This window comes from Camelina sativa, chromosome 9 (genome assembly GCF_030686135.1).
Source record: "Camelina sativa cultivar CO46 ecotype springtype chromosome 9, ASM3068613v1".
Taxonomy (NCBI): domain Eukaryota; kingdom Viridiplantae; phylum Streptophyta; class Magnoliopsida; order Brassicales; family Brassicaceae; genus Camelina; species Camelina sativa.
Genome location: NC_141888.1, coordinates 1,402,652 through 1,416,069, shown reverse-complemented (window position 1 = coordinate 1,416,069; position 13,418 = coordinate 1,402,652). Strand labels below are relative to the sequence as shown.

Genomic DNA, 13,418 nt, shown 5'->3' with positions numbered 1-13,418 from the left:
CCTTTTGGGTTAAAGAATGCGGGAGCAACTTACTAGAGATTGGTGAATCGAATGTTCGAGCATCAACTCGGGAAGACCATGGAAGTCTACATCGATGACATGCTTGTAAAATCAATGGAAGCTGGCTCGCACCTCGCTGATCTGAAGGTCTGCTTCGACATCCTGGATCAGTTCGGGATGAAGCTTAACCCCACGAAATGCACCTTTGCCGTCCCATCAGGGGAATTTCTGGGGTACATAGTTACGGAAAGAGGAATTGAAGCAAACCCGAGGCAGATTAATGCTTTCCTGTCTATGAGTTCTCCTAGAACCTTGCGCAAAGTGCAACGCCTTAACGGACCGATCATAGCTCTCAACCGCTTCATTTCTCGATCTACGGACAAATGCCTCCCTTTCTACCAGCTGTTACGAAAAGGAGGCAAAAACTTCTTGTGGGACGCGAAGTGCGAGGAGGCGTTCGCTCAGCTCAAAGCCTATCTTTCCGAACCGCCAGTCTTGGCTAAACCTGAGTTCGGTGAGCCGCTCTTTCTTTACGTAGCCGTATCGGACAGTGCGGTCAGCGGAGTCTTGGTTCGTGAGGAAAGGGGGGAGCAGCGGCCAATTTTCTATATCAGCAAGTCATTTACTGGGGCAGAGTCTAGGTACCCTACGATGGAGAAATTGGCCCTAGCAGTGGTCACTTCGGCAAGAAAGCTACGGCCCTACTTCCAGTCCCATACAATCGTCGTCCTGACAACGCAACCACTTCGAACGGTACTACATAGTCCGAGCCAGTCCGGAAGGCTTGCCAAGTGGTCTGTTGAGTTGAGTGAATACGACATCGAGTTTCGGACTCGAACCTGTGCTAAGGCGCAAGTGTTGGCAGATTTTTTGATCGAACTCCCACTAGCGTCTTCGGTTAGCGACAATGTCGCGACCCCATGGACTTTGTATGTTGATGGCGCCTCTTCCAAGTCGGGGGCAGGAATCAGGGTCCGCCTTACTTCTCCTACCGGCGAAGTGATCGAGCAGTCATTCCGCCTGGCTTTCAGCGCGTCCAACAATGAGGCCGAGTCTGAATCTTTTCTTGCTGGTTTATGCCTCGCAGTGGGGATTGGTGTCCGAAAACTCCGAGCCTTTTGCGATTCCCAACTAGTCACTAACCAGTTTTTGGGGGAGTACGAGACCAAAGATGGTCGTATGGAGGCTTATTTGTCCACCGCTCGGGAGTTGGCCGCTAAGTTCGAAGAGTTCGAAATCACTAAGATCCCACGGAGTGAAAACTCCGCTGCCGACGCTCTAGCATCACTGGCGTCCACTTCGGATCCCGCGATAACAAGGATTATCCCCGTCAAAGTCATCCACTTTCCCAGCATCCGGTTAGAGAACTCAAGCGTCGTTACCCGGGCGATGAAGACACGGTTGGCTGCTGAGGAAGCAGCTTGCAAGGCGACTGCGGACTCTTTACTTTCGGAGGATCCAGCCCCCGTTATGCCTACTCCGATGGAAGTTCACCCACCTCTAGCCGAGTTCGACACAAGCCCAACTCCAGAATCATCGAGCTCATCAGTTGACAATCAAGCTGTTATACCGCATGCTACTTCGAGCGACACAAATTCTAACAGCTGGGGGGCGGATGACTGGCGGAGCCTGATCTGGGCTTACTTGGAAAAAGGGGAACTCCCAGCCGACAAATGGGCAGCCAGGAAACTCAAAGTCGTCAGTGCACGGTACTGTATTCACAACGGAATACTTCTACGCCGGAGCGTAGCTGGTCCTTATCTAACGTGCGTGGCGGGTAGAGAGCCTGCAATGCTAATACGAGCTGTTCACGATGGTCCCAATGGCAATCACTCCGGAGGTCGGACTCTGGCTTTCAAAATCAAAAAGCAAGGTTACTTCTGGCCTACTACGGTCACGGACTGCAAAAAATATTCTCGAACTTGTGAGAAGTGTCAGAAGCACGCTCTGTCGATTCATCAACCTACCAAGCTTCTGTCTTCGGTGTCCGCACCTTACCCATTTATGAGATGGTCTATGGATATCATCGGCCCATTGCATCGAGGACCAGGAGGAGTTCAGTACGTGCTCGCTCTTACCGATTATTTTTCTAAGTGGGTAGAAGCCGCAGCCTACGCGAAAGTGACAAGCAACGAAGTGGAACAGTTCATGCTCAAGAGCATAATTTATCGCTACGGTGTCCCATGTGAAATCATCACGGACAACGGTCCACAGTTCATCTCCTCGAAGTTCGAAGAGTTCTGTGCGAGGTGGAAAATTCGGCTCAACAAGTCAACTCCTCGTTACCCGCAGGGTAATGGGCAAGCCGAGGCAATGAATAAGGTTATACTCGCCAACCTGAAGAAACGGCTCGATGCTCGTAAGGGGCGCTGGCCGGACGAACTGCAAGGCGTTCTTTGGGCAATTCGAACTACACCTCGCCGGGCCACTAGTGAAACACCTTTCTCCTTGGTCTACGGAGTCGATGCCGTAGTCCCAGCTGACATAGAGGTCCCTGGAGTCCGTACCTCACTGAACCCACTCCGAGCTGAGGAAAATGAGGACTTCCTACAGGATACTCTTGATACAATCAACGAGCGTCGAGACCAGGCGCTAGTTCAGATCCAGAATTACCAGAACGCAGTAGCTCGATACTATAACTCCAGAATCCGAGGCAGACTGTTGGCAGTGGGCAATCTTGTCCTCCGGAAAGTTTATGAGAATACCGAGGAGCTCAATGCAGGAAAGCTGGGAGTTAACTGAGAAGGACCATACAGAATTACTCGCGAAGTCCGAAATGGAGTCTATCAGCTCGAGGATTCAGAGGGAAAACTAGTCCCGAGGTCTTGGAATTCTTTACACCTTAAACTCTTTTACAGTTAATCTTTTTGTATCGAACTACGGTTTAGCTTGATCCCGATAAGGATACGTAGGCAGCCCACTTCGGGTCCAGCTATCCATATTAATAAAATTTAAAGTTTTCTTAAACTTTATTGTTAATAATGGTAAAAAAAAAAAAACCGAAGTCTGACTTCGCATCTATCATTTTAAGCCAAGGTCCACCCTTGCAAAAACTAAACCGAAGTTCTCACTTCGTACCAGCCAAGGTCCATCCTTGCAAAAACTAAACCGAAGTTCTCACTTCGTACCAGCCAAGGTCCATCCTTGCAAAAACTAAACCGAAGTTCTCACTTCGTCCCCCTCTTTACTTATTAAAGCCGAAACCTAGTTTCGCGAGCTCCTTATCTAGCTACCGAGGCATTCGCCTCGCACTTATTAGGGGTGTGAAGTTTTCGAACTATTTGACCGAATTTAGTTCGCGCTTATTTCTGCTCATCATCTTTTCAAAGCAAAAGATTGTGGAAATTAAAGTTCGCAAATCAAAATATTTTCGGAAGTGGTCACCACGACCAAAACACTTCCAAATAAGTTTTAAAATAAATACTACAAACACGGGGGGCAAAGCATGCCAAGACAACCCCGGACTAAAACCAAAAGCCTACTGAGTAGGGAGAGGGGGATCTGACGCCGCTTCGGAGAGAGCCAAACCCATCTCTGCGAGCTCCTCTTCCGACCTGGTGTTCGCTAGATAGTCGTCTATCCCCTGATTCGAGATTTGCCCGAAGTTAGTACCAGACTCGTCGATTGTGACACTAAGCGGGCGCTCGTTACACAAGAGATCGGGAGTGTCCGCCAAAAGATCTGAGAATGCAGCGAGGTCGAGATCACGGGGAGTTACCTTTGAAACCCTTTCATCGGCTTCCTCCTCGTCAGCTTTCAAGATTCCGAGCTCGGCCTCCATGTCTTGGATCTCGCCCCTGGAGATCTCCTCTACCAGCATCCGGTTAGCCCGGATCTCGGCAGCTCAGATCTGGAGCGGGGCTAGCTTTTCCCTCTCTTTGAAGGTGACCTTCACCTCCTCAACTAAGGGGCGGAGAGTTCGCCTCATTGCCTGCCTTTCCTCCCTCCATACTCTTTCAATCTCGCAGCTGTTGCCAGCTTCGAGTAATTGATTGCGGAGCTCGATCTCGTGCAGTCTGTTTTTTGCTGCCTTGGCATCTTCCGCCGCCTCAAAGTAAAGGTCCTCCGCCTTTTTCAGCTTGTCGCGAAGGTCCTCGTTAGCAACCCCGAGGTCGAGCACCTCTACCTCAGCCTTCTTCATCCAAGCTCGGATCCGTTCGGCTTTCGCCACAGTGTCGGCATTCTCGGCTTCCAGTCGGGCATACTCCTTTACCTGAGCCTCTAAGTCGGCGATCCTTTCTTGAAGGAGGTGCACTTCGGAAGACGAGGAGGAAGCGAACAGTTGCTCCTCGTAGGACGCAACTGAGAAGTTAAACTCGATCATTAGCTGGAAAAGATAGCTTGTTAAGCGACAATATAAAAAAAAAAGAAACAGTCAAAAGTGAGACACAAATAAAATTACACTCGAGCTGGACCTGACAAGAAACGCTGGTCTACCAATTTTCGAGGTCCACTTCGAAATGAACGAGCTCGTGCGATGGCCGAAAGTGAGCTCGTTGACCGGGAAGAAAAAGTAGGACTTCCGCCATTTCTCATCCTTCTCCGGCAGGTCATCAAAGACCTTCAGTCCGGAGAGCGGGCTCACGTAGAGCGTTCCCTTGGTGTGACCCGTCTTCACGGTATACACCTGGAGGAAGTCCGCCAGCGACAGCTGGTAATTGAACTCCTCCCCCAGGGTTTGTAGGCACATAACAGTCTGAACAAAGTTTGGGCACATTTGAGGGAGAGCGAAGCCCAGTTCGAACATCATCTTAATGATGAGTTCGGGTAGGGGAAGTGACAGGCCACACGCGGAGAAGTAGATCTCGAACGCACAGCAGTACCCTGGAGGAGGGTTCTCCGGGGATTCGTGGGACTCCGGGAATCTGAGTTCAATCTCAGACGAGATCCCGGTGGAACCCCTAACCTCAGCCAGGTTCGCCGCTGAGAGAATTGACGGCGGATGGGGGCCAAAAACGCCTGGAATTAGGGGTTTTGCAGGTTTACCCGATGAGGATTTCAGAGGAGACATACTTTTCCGGTGAAGTAATAAGGAATGAGGGAAGAGTAAAGGATTTTTTCCGGCGGAACTAGAAAGTTTATGGAAGAAAAGAGAGAAAATCTAAGAGCAGAAGAACACAAACACGATTAAAGGTTAAGAATGAGAGAGGAGTCGAAGTTTACCTTTATACACGGCACTGGGGCGTAATGATTACCTGGGGAAGTGAAAGGTCCCGCACCGTCTTCTCTCTCTCTTATAGTGAACACGCCACCTAGTGGGCCCCGAGGCTTGTTCGGGAAGGCAAATCCCATCATTACCACAATCAAATCATGGAGATATGGGAAGATATTCAGTTTTCCGAAATTGATCGCTTGGAAGTTAAAAATCCCCCGAACTGTTCAGCTCGGAGGACTTGGGGGGGCAACTGTTGTACCCACCATCTGTTATCTCGGGCAGTAGGCAAAAGGGCCTAAACCGGGTTTGTCTAATGGGCCAAGAGCGTATTACTGATCGGCCCATCAGGCCCGGAGAAAGGGAGAGAGCGCGGAAATGCTTCGAGGTGCTCAGCTCGCAGCTCGGGCCCGGTCAAAGATTCCCGCATTAAAGAGGATTAATTAGACCGCACAAATCGCATCTTATTAATTATGCATTAATTGGGTAATAAATTGGTCGGTATAAATATGTAAGGGGGGGGGGGGTCACTTGTAAGGGATCGGACATTTTTCCAAAAAAGCAACAATAAAAACTCAAATTCTCAGACTCATTTTAATTCTGTTCGGAACTATTTTACGGTGATAAGCTCCTCCACATTCAAACTACTTCGGAAGGAGAAGCTCAATCTCAGTTCTCACACTGATTAACTGTATCTTTTGCAATAGACTCATCAGGAATCTATCACGTTTGTAATACTCTCATAAACATTCCAACTGAATATTATGAACCAGTAATCTACCAGGATCCCACACTGACAAACACTTAGTGAAATCTACAGATCCCTAAAAACTTCTCTGCGCTTTGCAAACCATAGCTTTTAAAAGCCTCTGAAACGCTGTTATTCAACTATGCTCCCAGACTCTGACTCCAATGCATTTATACCAGAATCTATCTCCACTCATCTCAAATGTCTCTGCAAAAATCCAGTTTATCACAAGTTTGTTCGGTCGCCCGTTTGATGTCTCCACTGGAACTGGTCAAAACTGATATTTCGAAAGAACTGATTCCGGAACAGATTGAAACGCTTGACTAGAAAAAGCAATTCAACCGTCAAAACTTCAATCCCACCGTCGAATCTCAAGTCTGTAATATCACAAAGCTCCCCATAAAATTTCAGCATGATCAGACTACTCCTTGCCTTGAAAAGTCATCTAGAAACTGATTTCTGCATTATTTATTTTCAAGTTCTGAAATTACTAATCAATCCCTCCTGTGATTACCTTAACTTCACTGAATTTTTCCAAGCACATTCTGCAGCTCCATCACTTGCACTATCATGTTAACCACTGAACTTTTTTTTTTTCAATGACAATTGCTCAGAACCTTTGAACCAACTCAGCTGAGATCATCATATACTCAAACCACAAAATCTTTTGGCTCAGCTTGACATCACTGGAAATATCTCGCTTTCAAGTTTCTAAAACACCTTTCAGCTCTCAAATCCGAGTTCTGTAGACAAAGATAACAAAGTGTTAAACTGGAGTCAGAACAATATCTTTAAAGTCTGAACCCTTAACATGATATTAGAGTACAAGAGAATGATGTATATAAGTTTAGGGATCTCTTTGTAAATACTTAACCCTAGGCTCCTCTGTTCTAGTATATAAACGATTGTAGCTACTCCCATGAGAAATATAATACAAACATTCCTTATATGGAATCAGAGCTTCGATCAACCCTAAAATATTTCTAAATCTCGTCACTCTCTGCTTCAATGGCCGCCTCCACTACAAACTCTCCTTCGACTGGTGAAGTTATCTTCACCAACAACACAAACACACTCTTCAACGTCAACACTGCCAACGTCACTAAGCTTAATGATACCAACTATCTCATGTGGAGTCTCCAAATCCATGCCTTGATTGATGGCTACGAGCTCTCTGGTTATCTCGATGGGTCTACAAAACCTCCTCCTCCCACTGTCACGGTGAATGACACAACTACACCAAATCCTGATTTCACGATCTGGAAGCGTCAAGATCGTCTCCTCTTTAGTGCTCTCTTGGGTGCTATGGCCACTTCTGTTCAACCGTTGGTGTCCCGTGCTACCACTACTGCTGATGCATGGGCAACTCTTGCTGATACGTTCGCCAAAGCTAGCCGCAGTCATTTTAAACAAATCAAAGATCAGATGAAGTTCTAGACAAAAGGTAACAAATCAATAGATGAATATGTTCGTGGTCTAACTGTTCGCTTTGATGAGCTTGCTATACTTGGGAAACCGATGGACCATGAAGATCAAATTGAGAAGATTCTCGCTGGTCTTCCTGAAGATTACAAACCGGTGATTGATCAGATTGAGAGCAAAGATTCTCCCCCCACCATAACCGAAGTTCATGAACGTCTCCGCAATCGCGAAGTCACTCTCCGTGCTGCTGCCACCACTACCCCATTTCCGACCTCTGCTAATACTGTTCAGTACCACCGTAGAGGTGACTATAACAACAACAATACTCACAACAACAACTCTCGCAACAACACTCGTTCCTCGTCGTCATCTTTCCGCTCCAACAACAACAACCACAACAACAACAACAATTGGCAAGGTAACACCAACAACAACACAACTCGCTCATTCAGGCCCTATCTCGGCAAGTGCCAAATCTGTCACACACAGGGACACAGTGCCCGCCGTTGTCCACAACTCCACTCCATTCAAGCCTCAACTCCACGCAACAACAGCCCATTTACTCCTTGGCAGCCACGCGCAAACATGGTGGCTAACATGTCCTCACCAGCAATCTTGGATAGTGGTGCCACTCACCACATCATCTCTGATCTCAACAACCTTACCATCCATCAACCATACAATGGTGGTGATGATCTCACCATAGCTGATGGCTCCACACTGCCCATTACTCATACGGGTTTAGCGCTACTTCCAACTCAAACTCGCACTCTCAAATTAGATAAAATACTTTGTGTTCCTAATATACACAAGAATCTTATCTCCGTATATCGTTTGTGCAATGCTAATCAAGTCTCGGTGCATTTCTTTCCTGCCTTCTTTCAGGTGAAGGATCTCAGTACGGGGTCCCATTACTCCAAGGTCGGACTGCTAATGAGCTCTATCAATGGCCGATGACACGTCCCAATGATGTTGCGTTTCTGTCTGCTGCTGGTCCATGACCAAGTCTTGTTTCTTGGCACTCACGTCTCGGCCATCCGTCCTCTACCATTTTAAATGCTGTTATTTCCTCTTTTTCACTTCCTATTGCTTCTTCCTCTCAAAAAAATTTCTCTTGCTCTGAATGTCTAATTAATAAAAGTCACAAACTTCCTTTCACTCACTCCACCATTGTCTCCACTCGACCCCTTGAATATATTTTCTCCGATGTTTGGACTTTACCAATTCTTTCTCACCAAAACTACAAATACTATCTGGTCCTTATTGATCATTTCACTCGATATACATGGTTATACCCTCTCAAAAGAAAATCGGATGTCAAAGAAATTTTTATCAAATATACGGCCCTTGTTGAGAACCGCTTTCAAACACGCATTGGTCACTTGTTCACGGATAATGGGGGCGAGTTTGTGGCACTAAGAAATTTCTTGTCCACACACGGCATATCTCATCTCACCTCACCCCCTCATACTCCTGAACACAACGGGTTATCGGAGCGGAAGCATCGTCACATTGTTGAAACCGGGATGTAATGTCGACAGCCTCTATTCCTACTGAATATTGGCCATACGCGCTTGCAACCGCTGTGTTTTTAATCAACAGAATGCCCACTTCTGTGCTCTCCATGCGGTCTCCTTTTCAACAGCTCTTCCATGCATCACCAAACTATGAGAAACTAAGGGTTTTTGGCTGCCTCTGCTTCCCTTGGTTACGACCTTACGCACAACACAAACTTGATGATCGCTCACAACGATGTGTATTCCTTGGATACTCCTTGACCCAGAGTGCATATTACTGCTTTCATCCTCCACAGGTCGAGTATATACCTCTCACCATGTTCAGTTTATTGAGGATATATTTCCCTTTCGTGATCTCCGACAATCACCGGACACAACAACCACCGTCGCTTCCACTCCGGTTTTGTCGCCGGTTATGATCCCTCTACCTCCGGTGGCACCATCACAGCAACCTCCTCAACCTTCGCTGAACCCTACCGCCTCACCTCCGCTCAACCAACGTGATTATCGTTTTATGTATCACCGTCGCACTCACCCAGTGGACCAACCTCTTATTGGGCCTTCCCATTCATCTCTGGCCCATAATCACTTAAACAACCAACGAGACAACACAAACTCAACACAGCCCAACAGCATTGCTACCCCTGCCTCGACATCATCTTCTCCGACTACGACCTTAGGATCCCCGGACTCGAACCTTCACCACTCCGTCTCGCCGCCATCTCAGGTATCGTCTCCTAACCCCTCTTCTTCCTCTCTCTCTCGCTCGGAGCCTACTGCTCCCCATGAAAATGAGGTGCGTCCCACATCTCAGCCACACCCTTCTTCTACTGAGCCTACTGCTCAACCTGAAAATGAGTTGCATCCCACAACTCAGCCACAACCACAAATACGACCCCCACCGCGCCAAGCTTGTCCTGTACAACCACAGATCCAAAATCAACTTGTTGAGCCACCACAAAATACCCACAAAATGCAAACTAGAGCCAAAAATAACATCACCAAACCAATCACCAAACTCTCTCTTCAAGTCATTGCTTCTCCTACATCACCAAAGGAACCGACCACCATTACCCAGGCCTTAAAAGATCCGAACTGGAGTGCTGCATGTTCTCGCGAATACGACGCTCTGAATGTGAATCATACTTGGGACTTGGTTCCTCCTAATGCTGACCAAAATATTGTTGGATGTAAGTGGGTGTTTACTACAAAATTCTTTGCCAATGGTGTACTTGATCGTTACAAAGCACGCTTGGTTGCAAAGGGCTTTCATCAACAATATGGAAAAGACTATGCGGAGACCTTCATCCCCGTTATCAAATCGACAACGCTTCGTCTCGTTCTTGATGTTGCTGTTAAAAAGTCTTGGCCACTCAAACAGTTAGATGTCAACAATGCCTTCCTACAAGGTGATCTTACTGAAGAAGTTTACATGTCTCAACCACCAGGCTTTGTTGACAAGGATCGACCTAATCATGTTTGCCGACTCTGCAAACCTATCTACGGACTCAAGCAAGCCCCACCCTCATGGTATATGGCTCTCAAACAACACTTACTTGACACAGGCTTCACTAATTCTCTTTCTGATGCGTCTCTATATATTCATGGTTCTGGCTCAAACATCACCTATGTGCTTGTCTATGTCAATGATATCATCATTACTGTTTGATATGTCTATATTTTGTCTCTGCTAAGCATGTTTTTATCACGCATATAGTTAGGATAACTAATTGTTTTGCATGAATTTCTACTCTCTTTTGTACACTTTTCATATTTAGGTAGTTCATGCATTATCTTCGCATACATCGTGCATTTTGGAGTATTTCAGGTATTTAGGAGACTTTGGAGCCAGGCTGTCTCGAGTCGCGCCATCACTCCGGCATCACACATCCGATCGGGTCGTGCCACCACTCCGTCATCACACATCCGCTTGGGTCGTGCCATCATTCTGTCATCATACATCCGCTCGAGTCGCGCCATCATTCCATCATCACATATCCGCTCGAGTCGCGCCATCATTCCGTCATCACACATCCGCTAGAGTCGCGCCATCATTCCATCGTCACACATCCGCTCGAGTCGCGCCATCATTCCATCGTCACACATCCGCTCGAGTAGCGCCATCATTCCATCGTCACACATCCGCTCGAGTCGCGCCATCACTCACTCGAGCCACTACTTGTTCGCACATGTCAGGAAGACGTTCCATCTTACACGCTTCAGGAGATTCCCAAACCGACTCTTTATCTTGTCGTTTTAAGTTTTAGGGATTTTACGTCTTTACTATAAATACGTTTTGTTAAGTCTCCGCGACATCATCTAAGTTTTTATCTCGTTTTTATTTTGTAAGGTTTCGCTAGCCACCAAAAACCGTTCTCAGACTTTGTATCCAGATATCTTTTGATACATTGAGTATTTGCATTTGATTTCTTCTACAAACTTGTTTATCTCATTTTTACCTATCTTAGAATGTTTGTTTCAATGTTTTCTGAGTTTGTATTGTTGATGATGATTTCTGGATCTGAGTAGTGCGTTAGTTCTTGAGGATGGGATAGATTAGGTGGAGGATCTTAGGATGTAGGGTGTTTAAGCTTGATTTGTATGATTCCCTTCTGGACTAGAGTTAGAATTACTAGTTTCTCTCTGATCAATTGGAACTAGGTTCGAGACATTTCCACACCCAAAAGGTGTTTGATGAAATGTCTGACCAACTAGTGCCAGAGACTTACATTCCTAGCCTAAGAGATTAGTTGTCTAGGATGTTTGTTAACGTGAATGAACTTGTTTGTCATGCCCGCTCGACCACGTTTCTCTAGCGAGAGCTAGGTATGGAAGTGGTTGAGTCTGAGTAGCTTTTACCAAGAGATTGGATTAGCTAAGTTGTGATGTTCATTGTTTAGGGATAGATAGCTTGTGGCATGTTAAACACTCTGTAGACTAGGATACTCCACCGACATCAATTACTCCCATCCTTAGGACTTTTATCCTTTTGATTGATATTACATTCCTGAGATTGTTTCGCTTCTTGCCTTTTTTTTAGTTCATGTTTAGACTCGTTTCTGTTTTTATTAATTTTCAATTCTTGTCTTGCATTCTCGTTTCTAGTTCCAGAACGCATTTCTGTTTGCATTTTTTGTCATTCTAGGATTGTTAGAAAAAACACTCTTTTTGAATTTGCTTGACTTGTGATTCCTTGATTGCATCTTGATTGCTAGCAACATCCCATTTGGATTGACACCTTAAATACTACAACACTTAAGGTTAATTGAACCTACTAGGATAAGACACACAAAAATCTTAGTATCAATTTGGCGCCGTTGCCATTTGGGATTTGTTTGGCTACATTTGAGATTTCAAGTTTTGCAAGATTAAGTTCTGTTACACTTATCATTCAGAGTACTGACTTGTTTTGGTTGTTTGCTTGTTTGTTTTGCATCTCAGGAACCTGTTGATTGCAGCATTGCATGCACACCAGATCAAGAGGACATCAGAATCTCCTCCCTGCTATTGACGACATCAATCGGTTACAAAGACCACGACAAGCTCGTCAACTCACTGATCATCCCGCACCAATCACTATGGAACAACCTAACGGACCAAATCCGAGACCGCAAAACATTGGTGCTGGAGATGCACCGAACACTCATACTCAGCGTGCTGGAATCGTCCCTCCCGCCGTGCAGAACAACAACTTCGAAATCAAAAGTGGTCTGATCTCCATGATTTAAGGAAACAAGTTTCACGGGTTGCCTATGGAGGATCCACTCGACCACTTGGACGAGTTTGACCGTCTGTGCAGTCTCACCAAGATCAACGGCGTGAGTGAGGATGTTTACAAGTTGCGCCTCTTTCCATTCTCCCTGGGAGACAAAGCTCATCAATGGGAGAATAACGTTCCCAAGGGCACCATCACCACTTGGGACGAATGCAAGAAAGCTTTCTTGGCCAAGTTCTTCTCCAACTCTAGAACAGCACGTCTCAGGAATGATATCTCCAGTTTCACTCAGAAGAACTCAGAATCATTCTGCGAAGCCTGGGAGCGCTTCAAGAGTTACCATAGCCAATGCCCACACCATGGATTCAGTAACGAGCCACTGCTGAGCACTCTCTACCGTGGTATACTTCCGAAGATACGCATGCTGCTTGACACTGCTTCAAATGGCAACTTCTTGAACAAAGACGTAGATGACGGTTGGCAACTCGTCGAAAATCTCGCCCAGTCTGATGGCAACTACCATGACGACTATGATCGCACAGTTATAGGAGATGCTGGCTCTGAGGAGAAGTACAAGAGAGACCTCAAGAATGTCAATGAGAAGCTTGATCGCCTCTTGCTCAACCAACAAAAGAGCATCCACTTTGTATCCGAGGGTGAACATTTTCACGTCCAAGATGGGGAGGGTGAGCAGTCTGAGGAGATCAGCTATGTCCAGAATCAAGGTGGATACAACAAGGGTTACAACCCCTATCAGACAAACCCCAATTTGTCTTACCGGAGCGCCAACGTTTCAAATCCACAGGATCAGGTGTACCCTCCTCAGCAGCAACAACAAGGTCAACAAAAACCTTTTGTGCCTTA

At 46.3% G+C, this 13,418-nt stretch overlaps 1 non-coding gene across 1 annotated transcript; it reads right to left on the bottom strand.

The window, feature by feature from the left end:
- Nucleotides 1-12,813: 12,813 nt before the first annotated feature.
- Nucleotides 12,814-12,920, bottom strand: LOC147937574 (small nucleolar RNA R71). The gene has a single exon (XR_015567561.1). It is a non-coding gene; the product is annotated as a small nucleolar RNA R71 (small nucleolar RNA).
- Nucleotides 12,921-13,418: the final 498 nt, after the last annotated feature.